This window comes from Microtus ochrogaster, chromosome 6, assembly GCF_000317375.1.
Source record: "Microtus ochrogaster isolate Prairie Vole_2 chromosome 6, MicOch1.0, whole genome shotgun sequence".
Lineage (NCBI taxonomy): Eukaryota > Metazoa > Chordata > Mammalia > Rodentia > Cricetidae > Microtus > Microtus ochrogaster.
The window spans coordinates 73,885,892-73,904,335 of record NC_022013.1 but is presented as its reverse complement, the minus strand read 5'-3'; the positions used below and the strand labels follow the sequence as shown (position 1 = coordinate 73,904,335).

General features: G+C 43.9%; 1 protein-coding gene across 6 annotated transcripts in view; it reads right to left on the bottom strand.

The window, feature by feature from the left end:
* The window catches only part of Esrrg (estrogen related receptor gamma), a 613,611-nt gene that overhangs the window by 417,451 nt on the left and 177,716 nt on the right, over window positions 1-18,444 (bottom strand). For all 6 annotated transcript variants that reach the window (XM_026779823.1, XM_026779825.1, XM_005348853.3 and 3 more), the window contains exon 2: window positions 5,188-5,275. The gene's annotated coding sequence lies outside the window, so the exon portion shown is untranslated. The remainder of the gene's footprint in view (window positions 1-5,187; window positions 5,276-18,444) is intronic.

Genomic DNA, 18,444 nt, shown 5'->3' with positions numbered 1-18,444 from the left:
TCACATACAGACAACACATCTACTATATCCCTTCGCACACACACGCACACACACACACAGCATTCACACACCATATATAATACACCTGTCACATACAGACAACACATCTACTATATCCCTTCGCACACACACGCACACACAGAGCCATCATACACCATATATAACACACCTATCACACACAGACAACACATTTACTATATATCTTCACACACACACACACACAGCATTCATACACCATATATAACACACCCATTACATCAGACAACACATCTACTATATACCTTTACACACACACACACACACACACACACACACACACACACACAGCATTCATACACCATATATAACACACCCATCACACGCAGACAACACATCTACTATATAGCTTCACACGCACACATGGACACACACAGAGCCCACAGGTTTAGGACTCAGCCCCCCCCCCCCCCAGCAATGAGTTGCACTTTACACTCCACCCCAATGTTGGCTACCCAGAACTTTTGTCCGACTACAAGTGAGAGCCTTGTTCGAAGTCCCTCTCTGATCCTGGTAATATGTTACTAGAGAAGCTCACAGCACATGGGAAAGCACTGTCCCTGTGTGCTAAGTTATAAAATAATGTTACAAAGGCTCCATATGACATAGCAAATCATTGCGAATACATGCAATGGGCATAGAGCTTCGTGCTCTGGTTCCCTGCCCTCCTAGGACCTCCATGTGCTTTCTGTTTTTTCTGGTTTTTGTTTGTTTGGTTGATTGGTTTTTGGTTTTATTGAGACAGGATTTCTCTGTAGCTTTGGAGCCTGTCCTGGAACTACCTCTTGTAGACCAGGCTGGCCTCAAACTCACAGAGATCCGCCTGCCTCTGCCTCCTGAGAGCTGGGTTAAAGGTGTGCACCACCACCGCCCAGCTCCATGTGCTTTCTGAACCTCTTGTTTCGGGGCTTTTCCTGGCATCTTCACTGAGGAGCGCTGGCAGGTCACTGGCTCGACCTCCATCTCCTTTCTCACTCCTTAAAGATGAGAGCGGAGCTGAAAGTCCCAAGTTCTGTCCACGGCTTTGTCTTTCTGGAGAGCGGCTCTCATTCAGAAGCATAAGGGTGCTATCAGTTCAGTAAGAGGAGTTCTTATACAGTGGGAAATTCCAAGGTATTAGAAGCCTTATCAAGAATAGGTGCTGATCCCAAACACGATTCTCACCACAGATCACAATTTCCCAGGCACACTCGGATTCCTGTAACTTATATGAACAGTTGGATTAAGGCATTGCAGGAGAGAAACGAATGGGCTGATGGGCCAGGGCACCATTTCTTAGAAAGGAGGTGATGGAGGAAGGTCATTGGTTGATTTAATAAAGAAGCTGCTTGCCCTGATAGGTTAGAACGTAGATGGGAGGAGTAAACAGAACAGAACTCTGGGCAGAAGAGGAAGTGAGGTCAGACTCGACAGCTCCGGGCTCCCAGGCAGACGCCTCAGAGAGACATGATGCTCCACTCCTGTGGGCAGAGGCAAGAGCTCTGCTCTCTGAGGCACACGCGATGAAGCTCCGACCCAGGATGGACGTAGGCTAGAATCTTCCCGGTAAGCGCACCTTGGGGTGCAACACATATGATTGGAAATGGGTTAGTCCAGGTGCGAGAGTTAGCCGAGAAAAGGCTAGATATGATGGGCCAAGCGGTGTTTAAAAGAATACAGTGTCCGTGTAATTATTTCGGGGCATAAGCTAGCCGGGGTGCGGCAGGGGTAATGGGGACGCAGCCCCGCCGCTCCTATTACTACAAGGAGGTGCCATTAGGACGTGCTCACTGGATTCTCACAGCCAAGGGAAATGCCATTAGGACAATAAAGAAGTTGATCACTTCATTAATGTGAACGTAAGCATTCGGACGTCCCTGCTGCACATGCTCAGAGGCTTCGAGAGTGCACAGCATAGCACGTGCACATAAAAACACACAATTGCACACACATATGATATCTATATAAATATATATGCTGCCAGATTCTATTCCTACTACAATCATTTTGCATTTCTAAGTGGTTTTGGTTACAAACTGAGATCTAATTTATCACAAATTTTTCTCATGGAATTTGAGAGGGAAAAATGGTAGATTTGGCTAATAAGGGCTAATGAGTAGATTCCATTGTCCCTGGAAATTTCGGCTCACACGAACCGCACCAGGCTAAGCACCAGGGGCAAAAGCCTGTAACACACACCAGGAGCAGGGCCGCCACCCAGCATCATTTCTGAAATCAGAGGAAGGACGTCAAATCATCATGGCTGGAATCCATTTGTATTCCCAGGGCACATATCCAGTGTGTCGGAAATTCACAGAGAGGCTTTCTTAAGGGTTCCTGAAACATCCACGCTGGAGATAAGCCACACTCACAGGCTCCAGTGCACTAGGAGTGGGTCTTCCCCTTTTAACTGGCACTTAGGCATGCCTTCAGAAAGAAAGAGAGCCTTCACCACATTCTATTCCGTAAAGCATACCTCACATCTTGTCCCTGAGGAGCCAACATCAAGCCTTCTGCTCATTTTCAACCATAAGTAAATGACATTGATGAAGTCACTAAATATGGAAACAATACAAACGGCCAGGAAGGGCAGAAAAAAAAAAAAGACTGACAAGATATTCTGCCCCAGCTTGCAACGAAAAGGTATTAAAATACCAATGATACAAAAATAGAGAAGCAATTATTCTTAGGAGCTGGGGAGGGGAGAAAAGCCATTCCCAGACTTCATATGCTGGGTGGCTTGAAGGTCTCATTGATTACTAGATCAGTTGGTTGGCGAATGATTAGTCCTCGGAAGGTCGGAATTAGTGACTAAGGCTCTGCCTCCTCGGAATAAAATGTGTGGTTTCCCCTCTCCCACTGCGGTGACAGATGATATCTGTTTCCTCCCGTGAGTCTTGAATTTAAGAGCCACTGAAGCTCAGCAACACTATATTCTGGCTCAAATGAGCTGAAAATTGCATTCAATTTGAATTTCAAAATTGGAGGGGATGAAGGGAGGGAAAAAACCCTCTGTACCCATCAACTATCCATACTTTTTCCTACTTCCTCCTGCTGAGGCACAGTTCTGCCAGGCTGGGGACCCGGAGCCCAGGATGTGTTGCAGGACAAAGAGCATTGCTGGATTCCTGCCCAGTCTGAGTTTAAAAATAAACTTTTAATAGACAGGATCAAAGCAAACCTCACTTTTACGTACATGCATAATGCAGAATGCAGCCCTCCAAACGAATAGATTTATTTCCCTTTCCCAAACCCAAACTGGCCTGCCTTCCACCCCCCTTTCTGATGTAGTCTGCCAGTGATAGGGGTGATGGTGCTTTCTCGGGAAAACTTCACGAAGGTAAATTATTTCCTAAATTTAATTCCTGGGCTGATGAGATGGCTCCACGGGGAAAAGGACAGCTGGCCAAGCGTGAAGACTTGAGTTTGTGTAACCAGCACAAATGTAAAACATCAGGTGCACGAAAACCCAGTCATGGGGGCATGGAGACAGGAGGATGCCCTGCACTGAAAAATAAAGATGGTGGAAAGAGACTGAAGAAGATGCCAACATTCACCTATGGCCTCTCCAAAGGCAGGCCATCTCTACACACGCGCACACACCCCATTCGTTCCTATGCAGCTCACTTACAACCTCATTCCATGATTTCTACTCCTTTACCTGCCTCGCGTTAAAGAAGATGTGTTCTCTGAAAGTCCGGAGAGGAACCAGTAACGTTTTTCAAATCAAGTCTTATTTGAAAACCTCTAAGAGAACTGTTATTTAAAGCAATCTTGCGATAAATACTTTATAAAAGCCAGCCTACTTTTTATATGCAACTAATTGGCCCTTTTTTTCCAGGAGCACAACAAATGTGAATTTGAAGAACACTCAAGTTTTCTAAAACAAAACCTTTCAGACAAGTAGATTTACGTGCAAACAATATTTGAAATAAAAAGGATACTACTATGAGCAATATATCATACCCCAGACTCATAGGACTGAAGGGTTTGGGGCCAAAACTCCTCTTTAGGGATTTGACTGAGACCACAAAGCAAAGTCCACCTTGATCCTATCCCTAAAAACTGAAATTTTCCTGCCCTGAAACACTCAGGAGCAAGCACCACAGAGAGGAACAGGGGGCAGAACCAGCATGCATTTCTGGACAAACACTCCTGAGTCTGCCACACTGCACATGCTCAGTAGGCCCTCAGCACCAGGCATGGCATTGTCCCTCCTACCTGGAGGAGGCAGTTTCTATTGCATCCTCTGCCTGGGCTCCACCTATGTGCCCGACCTGGAAGGAAGCATGGCCCTTCCCCCCCCCCCCCCCATCAAGCCTCCAGTGACAGCCATCTCTGTGTAGTTCATAGGTCAAGTGAAATTACTGCACCCAGAACACCAGCAGAGTAATGGGTGGTGACCTCTGGTTCTCAATGGAGATCTACAGTTTTCTTTCAAAAAAACGAAGTGAAAGAAACTCAACATTTATCCATGGAAATAACAGAGCATTCGGGAGATAATGAGTTTGTAATTCAGTTTGCAGAAGCTGCAATCAGAGAGTTTTGCCTATCATGATCATAGAACGAGAGGCACAGAAAAGTAATATTTTATACTCTGTACTCACCAACATGCAGAACTCAGAAACAGGCTGACCCCGATAACCACATTTCACAGGCTGGCTAACAAATCTCAGTGCTGGGCAAGAAGCCTCACGATCCCTGCCACCCACATGACATCTTTATGTCAAGACATCAGCACATGCAATAAAATGAAGCCCTGGAGAGCATTAAAAATGCTGCTTTGGGGTCAGACATAGCAATACATGCCTGTAATCCTAGCACTTTGCAGGTGGAAACAGGACAGATCTCTGTGAGTTTGAAGCCAGGCTGATCTACACAGGGAGTTCCTAGCCAAACAAGGCTACATAGTGAGACAAGGTTACACTGTGAAAACCTGCCCATTTAAAAAAATATATTGCTTTTCCATTTTAAAAGACTAAACATGGAAAACATCAGGTCTTTTGTTGATTGTGTCATTGGTTATAAACAAAACTCTCGCGGCCACAACACAACGTGATAGACAAAGATATTGATGAGCTGCTTGACCCTCCATGTGTACCAGCAGGCATGATGTCAGACAGATCTTAAGAGAACATTGGCATCTTCCAGCCTCATGGGGAAGGACCTTACCTTTCAAACTGCAGCAGTGTTAGCGTGGGATGCTTTCCTTACATCTTCATCATCTAAGGTCGTTTCATTGATGAACCAGCAGATAGCTCTATTCATTTATGTGATACAAGCAAGGAATCAACCCAAAAGACAAAAAAGAAAAGGGAAAAGTGAGGTCATTTTCTTGGCCACTGCATTTAATAAAATCCTCCAGGCAATAGAGTTGAACACACATTAATAGCTATGATAGATTTCTGAGCCTTTAGTGAGTCTTTGATTTCCCTATATCTACATTCAGGGCTATATTAACACTCCAACCAAGGGATAGTCTTCAATTTAATTTAGGTTTTCTTTCTTTTCAGCTTTCCTGGATTTATTAATCTTCTGTTCCTCTCTTTTTTGAGTGAATGTACCAGTCAGAGTTTCAGGGTAGTTCCCATTATAACACTGGGTGTAGTTTTCAGAAGAAAAAAACAACACAAAAAAACGTTCTTTCAAGGCCGATGGACTCACTTGACATGAGTCTGAAAACCACATGGGTTTCTCCCTCCACACGTGAGGGCTTGTTTCTTATTTGGGAATGGATGGAAAGGCATGTGTTTGCAAAGTAACTTCTCAGTGGGCTTCAACCAAAAGTGAACAAAAGTGGTTACTGGCAGCATGTCCATCGAAGGAAGCTCTTGGGTCAAATCTCATTAAATGGTTTGTAGTTTTTCAACTTTGAAATGCAAAGGAGACCAATACATAGGACGTGACACTTCCCATCATCACTGTTACATAGAAAAGCTGTTCTGAGCAACAGTGATGTAGACTTATACCTCATGGAAGGAACATGGGAAAGCCCACAACCGACAGGTAACTGGATGCTCCTAATAACTGGTTGGATGTCTGGCCTGGTACAGTGACTTACGTAAAAGAGGTGAAACAAATAAGCAGCCAGGTGGCACCAGGCCAGTTTCCATGACACTCTCTGAGGGCATAAATTTGCTAGCCTCAGACCTTGGTAGGGAGCTTTTAGAGATGTCTGCATTGCCTTCAGAAAGCTGCTAAGTCTCCTCTCTGGGACACTCTTCAGGTCTATAGTCCTCCACCTACCCCATCCTGCATAACCACTGCACCAGAGCCACTTGGCAAGGATGGAGTTAAAATTACAATGCATGACCAACGACCAAGAGTGAAGCTCTGAGGCGATGAAAAATAGGCAGATGGAAACATAGTTTATTTGCTTTGATTAATACTGGGTACTGGAAAACAAAGGTATCATTTTGAAGGAAATTTTTGGTAGAATGAAAGCCAAAGATCCTGTAGGACCAGAGAAGAGGGATGGAGGGGTCCGGTGTAGGTTGGAATTTGACAGGGAGTAGGGTCAAGAAAGGAGGCTACTTGGCAGAGAAAACTAGAGCCCACTTATGAATGAGACAGGAGGCAGGAAAACACAAATGTGAAAAACTAACCCTATTTATTTTGCGGGATTGTGAGCACAGGAGGCTTGCTGAAAAGCTGTAATCTGTGGGAGTGTAGAGAAACATTAGAAAAGACCCCACCCAAATGGCACTACGGAGTTAGAAGTCTGGGGAAGTTGATTTGGATTTGTGTCTTTGGAGAAACTGAGGAACAGAGGGAACGTGGCGCAGGTGCTGATCTGAGCAGTCATGCTGCTGTCTGAACACGGTGACCACGGTTGCGAGCAACAGAATTGCAGTGTTCAAGGTAACACTGAAAATGTGTTACTCAGGCCGGTGAGATGGCTCATGGATACAGACACTTGTCAGGCAAGCATGGTGACCAGAATGTATGTAAAAATGGCTGTGGGAACCAGTTCTTGGATTCCATGTACCCAAGGTCCCAGGGTGAGAGAAGATGATGGATAGAAAAACATGTGAAATTAATTTCTATTCCTTATATGATGGCTACTTAATAAAATGAAGTCCCGTTGTCCCCCCCCCCAATAAATCCTGGTTTTAGGGATGATAATTAACCAAGACAACTTATTACCAAAAAAAAAGAATAATATATTGAAAAAAGTGAAACCAACAAGACCACCTAAACAACCTTCAGAACTTCAGTGACACAGGCTAGCGGGCAACTCAATGAGTCAAGCGCTTGCCTAACATACAAGAAGTGCTAGGTTCCGTTCTCAGTGCCACATAAACTGGGCATGGTGGGACATGGCTGTAATTCCAGTACTCAGAGGTGGAGGCAAGAGCACCAGAAGTTCAAGGTCATCCTCGGCTATGTGGCAAATTCCAAGGCAAGCATGAGCTGCATGCTACCTTAACACCTCAAAAAGGACAAGAAAAAATTAGTGGCAAAATCCAGGAGGGAGAGAACTTCTTTGAATAACCTAGAACACTCATGACGCTCCATCTCACCTGGCTTCATGAATCTCAAGCAAACAGAAAATACAGATGGGAACACACAGTTTTATAAACTGGAAATTCCTTACATCTAGTTAACTACTGAGTATGGATTATGAGCCGACAACAAAGAAGTCATTCCAGGATCCAGCACTGGTAGATGTGTGGCCTGGATGTGCATTGTACGGGGAACACCTTCACATCCCTCACCGTATGGAGAGTGACAGTCCACTCTGGTTGTGATGTGTGAGGCTTAGGGGGTTGGCATCGTGACTGCCTAGAATATTTTTACATCCTATCTGAATGTAAACTACCACAAAGCCACTGACCCTAGCGCAATGGGATTTCTTGTGCCATCTCCACATTTACCCTAAACCACCCCTTTCAGAAGCCTCTGCAATTTACAAGCACTTCCTCTGAAAGGGAAGTACCTCTTCACCTACAGAGGGCAAAAGCTGGTACTAAGTCCCTAGTCTGTGCTGAAAATGGACTTACCAAAAAAGAGAGAAACCATTGGGTACATCATAGTCCTGACCTCATAGTATCATAGTTAAAGAAAACACACCTCTTCTTAGGGAAAATCCCTGTTAAATCTATCTCACTACACCATTTAGCCTTGGAACCAACTTCCACACAGGTACCAAAGTTTGAGCAGAACATCTTTGCCATCAGTTCACATACTGCCAAGACCAGTGAGCAGACAGCACAAGCCAAGGGACTTTAGAAGAAAATGAGTATTGTTCCCCTGTTCCCTCTGCATATAAACCAAACACAGAGAGAGACAGACGAAGCCAGCAGTAATGCCTCAGCTCCCTGCATGTCGTTCATATCATGTTTTGTTCATGCTGTTCTGAACAGATTTAACTACTTGAGGGTAGTTCTATAAAGGCCATCGGAAGAGGCAATAGTAGCAAATGCAGGATATATACAGGAAGTACTGTTGGCTAGGTAAGAAGACAGCAAAAAGGACTTCAGCATCTTCCAGGAAACATTCTCACAAGGGAAAAATAGAATAGAATGGGATAGAATAGAATGGTCACAAACTAAGCTAGTTTGAAAGTGGGTAATAAGCTATCTATTTAGATACATCTTTATCCCATGATAGCTAAAACAGAAAATTCCCCTCAGTGTAAGTGAGCTCAAACTCAGCATTCTGGAATCAATCTTCTCATAATCTGCCCCCTCCCCATTTCTACAATATAGGTAAGTGACTTTGGTACATTTTATAATAGAGAAAGCTTTATTGTTAATGAAGACAGAGTATTTTCAAAGTTCGTGATTTTTTTTTTAAATAACTCAGCCCAAATTCTCATCTAACACTTTGCTAAATATTCCTCTTCTACTTTATCTCTGACTTGTAGGAAATCAGGAAGGAATAAGGAAAATATGTAGGGAGAAAAAAAACTTAGTAAATGACTAAGAAAAATAATGAGAAGGAACAGGATAGAAAATTTACCTTCTATTCCAACAGATTAGGACCCTTCGAGCACGCTAAGTGAAATAAAGCATGGCTTCTCGTGTCCTAGAAAATAGAAAGGCACTGCTAACTATCAGAGGCCTGTGTGTTTGTGTGTCTCTGTGTGTGAGAGAAACACAGAGACAGAGAGAGACAGTGGGGGCAGAAGGGAGATGAAGAGAGAGAGAGAGAAAGCAAGCCTAGAGAAACCCCTTTACAAACAATGGAAATAAGGCCCTGGAAGGCAATCTGGCTTACACAGTCATGAGGAGAAAAGCCAGAACCTCTGTAACAGTTTAATGTTCTACCAACCACGGTGGCCTAAAAGCCAACATGGCTTTTCCAAGCCTTGGATAACCACAAGGGATACCTACAGGGAGGTAAGATGGAAATCTTTGCACACTCTTCAGGGAAACACAGATCACCTCATTTTCTTGGAACCTTCTAAAACTTTCTAGAGATGGGCAAGGTTACTGCTGGCCCAGCTTTCAGGATGGTATGATTCTTCAGGATGGTGTGATCCTTCAGGGTCATGTGATCCTTCAGGGTCGTGTGGTCCTTCAGGGTTGTGTGGTCCTTCAGGGTCATGTGATCCTTCAGGGTCGTGTGATCCTTCAGGGTTGTGTGATCCTTCAGGGTCATGTGATCCATGTGAAAATCATATATCTTAGGAACAACTTTTAAGGCCATCTTTCTTCCTTTTACATTCACAACCAGCCATCTCTGGTGCTGAAGATGACATAACATTTTTGCTAATTATTTCTGCTGATTAATTAAGGGTTCTTTATTACTTCCATGTACAGCAAACAGTTCCCTGTAATCTTTAACAAAGCAGAATGACGTGAATCCAAGGAAAAACGCCAAGTACCAGGCAATGCCCCAAGCCTTGTGGCAGGTAGCATTCTCAGCTTCATCAGGAGGTAGAAAGGGGGTGGGGAGTGCGGTTTTATTAAACAAACACTCAGAGCAGAGAGTGCTAAGGAGGGAGTGTGGGAAGGAAGGCGGCCTCTGCTCAGTTGGTACCTATTTTCAGAATTTCCTTGAAGCTGGCTTGGATAGAGAAGCATCAATTATTTACAAGGTGTAACATGATGCTTCCTTTGTTGAAGCAAATCTCCAAGCAGACCCCGAGAGAAAATAAAAAATGAATTAGGAAGAATTTATTAGTGTGCTTGAAGAAAACAAAGATTTAGCTGTTGGGAGTGACTTCTAGAGATAGTTCGGTTTCCATATCCCGGATCCACAGACCTTTTCTTTCTGCCACTGCTCACCTATTTATTTTCTACAGTAGATCACATAGAGAGGGGGCATGAATCATTCCCGAAACTTCTCCTTTCTTAGCAGACTCTGGCGTGATGTATGGTCTTCATTTAAATTACAAATACACTAATCTCCGCCGCTGTTTACCAAGTAGCATTTTAAATGAAAGATACAAGAAATTGCATCACTCACGCTTAAAAAATGACTTTAGACTACCAACCTAAAGAAGGTTTAAAAAAAATAAAAGAAGAAAGAAAGAAAGAAAGAAAGAAAGAAAGAAAGAAAGAAAGAAAAGAGCCAGTGTTCTGAGTAGTCCATGGCTGCTAGATCTCAGCCTGGTGGATAAAATTCAATTAGTGGACCTTATATTAGGACCCTGATTTTGATACTTGGTCTGATCAAAAACCACGGTGTCAAGCTCTAACTCTATTTTTTTTTTTTCTTTTTCGCAAGGAAACAGGAGTTAGGAAAACTGAACAAACTGCCCTGAGGGAAGTTAGTCCCGAGAGCTTATTCTCCACCAACATAAAAAAACTCAGAGACCCCCCCCCCCCAACACACACCCTGGGACAGTTCCTTATGGGTTACTTAACTAGATGATATCATTCTCCGATAGAGCACCGCCTAAGTCTGTTGTTTCTGATTTTAATACATTCCAAAGTTTTAGGCCTCACATTAACTTGGAAGTAAACAGAACCAATCCATCACAGGCTTGCACTACCCGTAGATTTGATTCTGCTTCCCACGCACAGAACTGACTCTCCAGGACATCTACAGAACTCTCTAAACTAAAGCAAAGCAGTCGGGATCTCCTACAAAGACCCTAGCCCTGGACAGTGGAGACCAGGCCCACGACATCAGTACCGGTAGCCAACCGAGAGCTGAGCACTGGGTTGAATTTGAGAAATGTGGTAAGATGTCGTCGGGACTGGGGGACCCCAGCAGGAAAGCACATGTTCAGTGTGTCAGAGGGGGCATGTCACGGGATTCGTGAAAACTCCACGCACAGCAAAAGCAACAACACTGAAGCCCAATGCACCAATGGGCCTAAGGGGTCCTCTGGACCACATGGTGTGGGCCACAAAGAATGGCAGGAGCCCACCAAACTGATCATCACATGGCGGGAGTAAAGAGATTAGTGGTCTCTTTGGTACCTGAATAGCCATCGCCATAATTAAATACTCTTTTCCGAGTGACTGTCTTTCCTACTGTCAGTTGCTCTGACGGAGCTACAGGTGGGGATTGGTTAAGACTGGGGAAGTGGGAACAGTTGTCCTGATCTAATACTGTTTCCTTATACACAGGTTTTCTTTCACTCCAGGTTCTCCATGTAAGTGTCCATGCCAACAGTAGCCAGCTAGGACACTGAGTCATTTCCATAGCCCTGTAGTCCAGGGTGATGCTTAGTCCTTTTTCCCCCTCCAGGGACGTCGTCTAACTGAAATGTCCCAATTTAGAATCATTTCCATGTTAGAAAAGGATGAGGGATCCAAACCATATGCTCTACAACTTGTCAAGGGAATTAACTATAAAGGCGGTATCGCTATTATACAATTAAAACAAGAGCTCTTAACATACTCAATTTCCCCTGCCCTGACTTTCCTCAGTCATTATGGACAAAGAGTATGAATTCATAATTTTCAAGTAGCCCAGGTCTTTTAATATATTCTAGGAGGAGCTAAGACACTCTCTCATATGCATGGGCACACACACACATACATACACACACACACACACACACACACACACACATTTGAGCATATGTATTTCTTTATCAAGGGCAAAAATAATAATGAATATAAAGATAAGGGCTCATTCCAGGTTGTTGAAAATGTAGACTCAATAGCATATTTTAAGTGGATAAATCATACATTTTTATAACACTCATAATAGAGGGGGAAAAAAGCAGGCGGAGGAAAAGGAGAAGAATGGGGAGGGGGAAAGGGGGAAAGAAGGAAGTGATGGGGAGGGAGAGAAGGAACCGGCAAAGCATGCCTCAACCTTTCCATGTTGTTTACTATGTAAGACATCGTATGTTTCCCCTTATAAACTTGCAGAAGGCATCTATTTGGAGGTGTTTGGGGTTGTTGTGTTCTTAAAATTTTAACAATCATAGCTCCAGAGCTTAATCAGTTGTGTGTGTTAGAAAAGCAGATGGCTCCAGTGGGCGTCTGTTTACAAGATCTTTGCATAAGGATTTGAGCTTCTTTTCAGACCGAAGCTGTGTATTTGCACTCAGAAAAGAGGCAACAAAGAATAACGAAAAGAAAAACGTCCTAGATTTCGCGGGTCCCTGGCTCCCTGCCTTCCCTCTGCCACTGTGTCCCCGGGCTTTTACAGGGATGGGCGGGAGAAGAACCGAATTGCCAAAAGTACTCTGAGCTCCTTGTCATACTTCGGGGCAGTCTAGGTGGCTATCAGGGGCTCAGCCTCAGCAGGAGCTGAAGCAGAGACCACAGAGGAATGCTGGTCACCAGCAGACTGTCTCATTCAGCTATGCTTCTCATCCAGCCCAGGCCTGCATGCCCCGGAAGGCACTGTCCAGGGAGGGCCAGGTGCTCCTACATCAATTCCCTATGCAGCCGATGCCCACAGGCCAATCGGATGGAGGCAGTTCCTTGTTTGAGCTTTTCTGCCAGCAGGTGTGCCTAAGTTTGTCTCTGACAAAACCTATGGCATTGTCTGTCCTTCCGAGTCACCTGGATTTGTCCCCCTCTTGTCACTGCCCAATAAATTCCCAAGATTAAGATATTTTAGTGACATACGCAAAAAAAAAAAAAAAAAAAAAATCCCATGGGATTGTCAACTGCCAGTCAACTCTGCACCACACTCAATAACAAACAGAAAGAAGACACAAGGCAATGGAAATACATTTGGTCACTGAAGACATGGCTCAGAGGTTAAGAACGCTGGTTGTTTTACCACGGGACCCGGGTTCAGTTCCCAGTGGATGCATGGCCGCTCACAACTGTCTATAACTCTATTTCCTGGGTATCCAGCATCCTTACACAGGCATATGTACATAAAAACCCCAATGCACAATTAATAAAGAAAAAAGAAAGAAAGGAAAATATACTTGGCTACACATGATGTATTTGATTGTTTTTTGTCTATTCCAGAGGAAGTAAACGTTTTTATAACATCAGAATGATCTCCCCAAACTGATGCAACCTGACAGTGTCTTTAGGATGAAGAAATATGGTGATTACTCTAGCATCAGCCCTTTGTGCCCTGGGTTTTACAACCGAATTCAACCCATCTCACACCAAAAGCACTCAGAAAAAACTGTACTGACATGCACAGACTTCCTGTCATTTTCTCTAACAGTACACACTACTCCTGCCTTATCCATACCATATTCGACATGTAAGCACCCTACTGACAATAGCAAGCCACTTTATAAAGCATCTGGGGATCTTGGGATCTGGGTGTCCATAGGGCTCTCAATCTCCACGAATATCAAGGGACAGAAAGAGTCACCAGAGTAGAGCAGAGTGTCTGGCATGAAGCTGGTCCCCAACTACCGCAGGCTGGATAAAGGAAGGACTGACCCAGCAGACAGGACGCTTGGCTTCCTATGCTAATGACCTAGGACCTCAGTTGAATGTGTCATCAGCCTTTACGGTATCACATTAGGGACACCTACATAAATTAACATACTCATGATTTATGTGTCCCTTTGCCTCTGATTTCTAACGGAAAATTTAAGAAAGCCTTTTCATTGTTTATGGCCTTTAATAAAGGAGAGTGTGTCTGCTGAAATTCAGACAGTCTTGAAATACTGTCTTGATTTTCAACAAAAGAAATTAAGTTTACTTGTGTAGGGTAACACCAACCACCATGCAGGAATCAATCCTCAAATAAAAGTGCTAGATGAAGCCATAAATAACAACAAACTTCCCACCAACATGAAGCCAAGGCTTGAGCATGGAAGATGAACCGTGTGCGTGACTTCCTGTCTCCCCATTATCCTGGGCCATAATTGTTATTTGCAACATGAACTATTTTACACAATTATTGAAGATATTCATCATGTTACATAAATTAGACACTAGTATAACCAAGAAAAGTACAACCAATGCCTACAAAATAAGTGTTTAAGGCTAAAATCAGGGGAGAATGTGAACAGCTTCTGACTTCAGGAAGCAGAAACATTTCCCACGTGTTCCTGTTATTCACCTCAATTTTGCACTTGTCTCATATAGATTTTTAACATGTAGAATCTTTATTTCTCTCACATAAGTATTTCTTAGATATCTGTTTGTTTTTATTTTATGTGTCTGGGTGGCTTGCCTTGATATATATCTGTACACCAAATTCATGCAGTGTTCATAGACACCAGAAGAGGGCAAAGGATCCCATGGAACTGGGCTTACAGAGAGTGGTGAGCCTCCATGTGGATGCTGAGAATGGAACCCAAATTCTCAGGAAGAGCAGCCTGTGCTCTCAACTGCCGAGCCATCTCTCTAGCCTCTTATCTGTGTCTTTTTAACGTGTGGAATCTTCATGTGATGAAAGATCGGAAGCAGACTTTCTCAGGACACTGACCGTGGAATCATGTTTACAGTCAGTGGTGATGGGAAATGAGACTGTTTAAAACAGAGTTATGAATTCCTCCTATTGGAGCCCTTAAATGGACCCCATGCCTGGGTCTGTGCACACGGAGCATTTCCCATGCTGCAGATCAAAGACGTCTACACAACTTATTCGGGAACTTAGATAATACAGCAAGTGTCAGTACTGATGCTCCCATTTAAAGCCCAATGAACTACACTTTGAACAATACCAGCAATGCTAGACCTAGGTAAGCCTCCTGGTATTAACACCTGCCTGCAAATATATAGCTCTGAGCATAGTTTACAGCATGGAACATAAACACAAATCTGGAGATCCGAATAAATCACCTTCCTGACTGCTCAGAAACACACAGAACACACAGCCAAAAGGGGCTTTATGCATTGCACAATGGAGCAGAAGGCAGTGGTATATATTTAAATTTTCCATTTTTAAGCTGTCACTCAAAAATTTTTCCTACTTTTTTTTAGCTTATTGATCTTACTGGCTTGTGATGAGTCTTCAGCTGCTTGGTCGGCTGCTTTTAGCTCTGCTTCTTATTAAGGGAGCTAAATCGGGAATCACAAAATGCTACTAATTTGGCGGCTTTCGATAGCAATGAAAGCTAAAAACAGCACCAAGATAGTATAATCCTCATGTTTTATTGCCCCAGAATCCAGGATTTAACTACTATACAGGATAATAATGGGTGCGACTATGTAGATATGACAAAATAAAAGCTTGTATTAAGTATGCCAGATCAACTGTTACTAAAGTCTGATGAACCCTTTGCACAGAAATACACATATGCATATATATACTCATATATACATGCATGCACATGTATATATGTGCATTTCTATACACACATGCCATATATAAATCAATCCATTTATACGTGCATTTACGTATTTGTATACATGTACACACATGTGCACACATGTATACTCACATGCACTGTGTGTAGATGGTACATATATGATGTGGGAGTGTCATATATCAATCTGTTGATTTCATTGGTTAAGGAATAAAGAAACTGCCTAGGCCCCTTGATAGGCCAACCCTTAGGTGGGTGGAGTAAACAGAACAGAAGGCGGGGAGAAAGAAGCTGAGTCAGTGAGTCGCCATGATTGTCGCACTCCAGGCAGATGCAGATTAAGATCATTCCTGGTAAGCCAGCTCGTGGGCCACACAGAATAATAGAAATGGGTTAGATCAATATGTAAGAGCTAGCCAATAAGAGGCTGGAACTAATGGGTCAGGCAGTGATTAAAAGAATACAGTTTCCGTGTAATTATTTCGGGTAAAGCTAGCCTTGGGGGCGGCCAGGTGCCGGAGACGCAGCCCTGCTGCTCTTATTTCAACACATATATACACAGATATATGTGCATGCGTGTGTATATATGTGTACACGCATAGGCATATGTGTTCACACACATGCATATGCATGCATAATACATATATGTGCATATACATATGCATGTATGTGTATGTACCTACATATTTGCATATACATGTATATACATAATAGACACAGATATGTGTGCATATCATGTATGTATATATGTGCACGTATAGGCATGTGTGTTCACATAATGTATATATACATGCACAGTCACATATACATGCATACACACAGGAGCACTTATGCATAGATAGTGCTCTGTTCTTTATACCCCCTTTGATTTACAAAGAAACATCCATTCTTAATTTCTTTTTTCATATTTAACTTTCTTTATTACTCTATTATTTATTTAAGATGGGAGTAGATATGCTGCCGTGCACGTGGAGGGCAGCAGACAACTAACTTTCACTTCTCGCCTTCTACCGTGTAGGTTGGTCCTGGAGCACAGACTCCAGTTGGCAGGCCACCGTGGTCGGGCCCATTCTCAGCTGGGTGTTTTGGCTACTCTTCATCTTAATTACAGCACTGCATCAAAATAAGACTAGCATGACATCTATGTCACTGGCCAACCCTGACCAATCAATGTGTAGAACTACGATTCCAACACCCACGTGGGGCTCGGAAAATTACGTATCATAGCCGCAGAGCTTCCTGATGCAGATGCTCTCAGATCCATGTCTATTCTCGGATAGACTCATGCTTCACCCTTTGGTCCTGGCCTCCATGTTCCAGGTAATACTGGACCCCGTCCCCCCAGCCAACTGTGCATACTTTACAAAGAGATAGGTGACAAAAGGAAGCCACCTCCCTGCAGGCAGGGCCATCATAGATGTCCCATGATAAAGGAAGAGAGCGCTCACAGTCTGTGATCCCAGGGCAGGCCCCTCACCTAGGGCAAAACACTAGGTTCGTTCTTAATCCTCACATGGCCCTCTCCTGAGGCTCACACCAGCAGGGATGGTGAAAGCCACTCCTAGATGGCCACGAAATGCATCCCCAGCAGCAGCAGCAGCAGCAGCTGGCATTCTGTTTGTATCATTGTGTCCCCTTCAGAGGCTCCTGGAGGAGTAAAGTCTGTTGAAAGCGACACTCACAAACAGAAAATCTACTTCTTTCTCTCTCTTTTTTATGATGTACTTATTTTTATTTTATGTGCATGTCTGAAGGCCTGCATGTATTATGTGTGTATGTGTGTGCACAATACCACGCCTGGTACCTGTGGAGTCCAGAAGAGGGTGTCGCATCTCCTGGCACTGTAATCACAGGCTGTAGGAAGCAGTGAATACCATGTAGATGCTGGAGAGCAACACGAGGCCTGCTACACAGCCAGGGCTCCTGAACACCGAACCATCTCCCCGGCCCATTTTCTTCTCCTTATCTGAAATCACTGGCCCATGGGCATCTCTTATTTCTTTGACGGCGCCTGTTGTTGATAATTTTAAATCTTGCGCCATCTCAAAGGGAACCACAGGATCTTCCTCTCTGCCTCCATAGCAGTGAAAGCCCACAAACAACAGAGTGGGATACTTTCTAGAGAGCTAGCTTTTCAGGTCCAGACCTCTCATCTTCAGTAACGCCCCCTGCTATTTTACATACTACCTCACGGCGCTCCCATTGGCCGCTTCCGTGTACGTACAATTTGCATATGCATATACACGGGGAAACAGGGACCCTCAAGGAAAGAAGGCCCAATCCCATTACTCCCCACCAGGATGGTGATGAATTGGCCGCTCAGAGCTTTTCTGACAGATAGTGGGGAACGGGTAGCTCCTGTGGCCAGAGGATGTCCTAGCTCCCCTTGCAGAAAGGTATTCAGCGCACGCAGTAATTATCCATCCATCTCGTTCACACTAAAGGCATGGCAATGCAATTTTAGCCTTATAATCAAGACCATATGACAAAAACCAAGGCCATTAGGGACCAATTTCGAGCATTCTCTGCAAGACCATGATTTTCCAACTGCGCTTACATATGCTGAGCAGTTGCCTCTGCATGGCTGCAGCTGCTGCCATTTATGTCCCCCTCCCCCGCCCGCCACCCCCCCCCCACGCCCCGTTTTCCAAAGCCTTTCTCAGGAATGCAATAGTGCCAAGTTTAAAAGCCTTGCTAGCTTTTTTTTTTTTCATTTCACCCCTCCATTAATTTTTTTTTGTTTTGTTTTGTTTTTTTCGAGACAGGGTTTCTCTGTGGTTTGGGAGCCTGTCCTGGAGCTAGCTCTTGTAGACCAGGCTGGTCTCGAACTCACA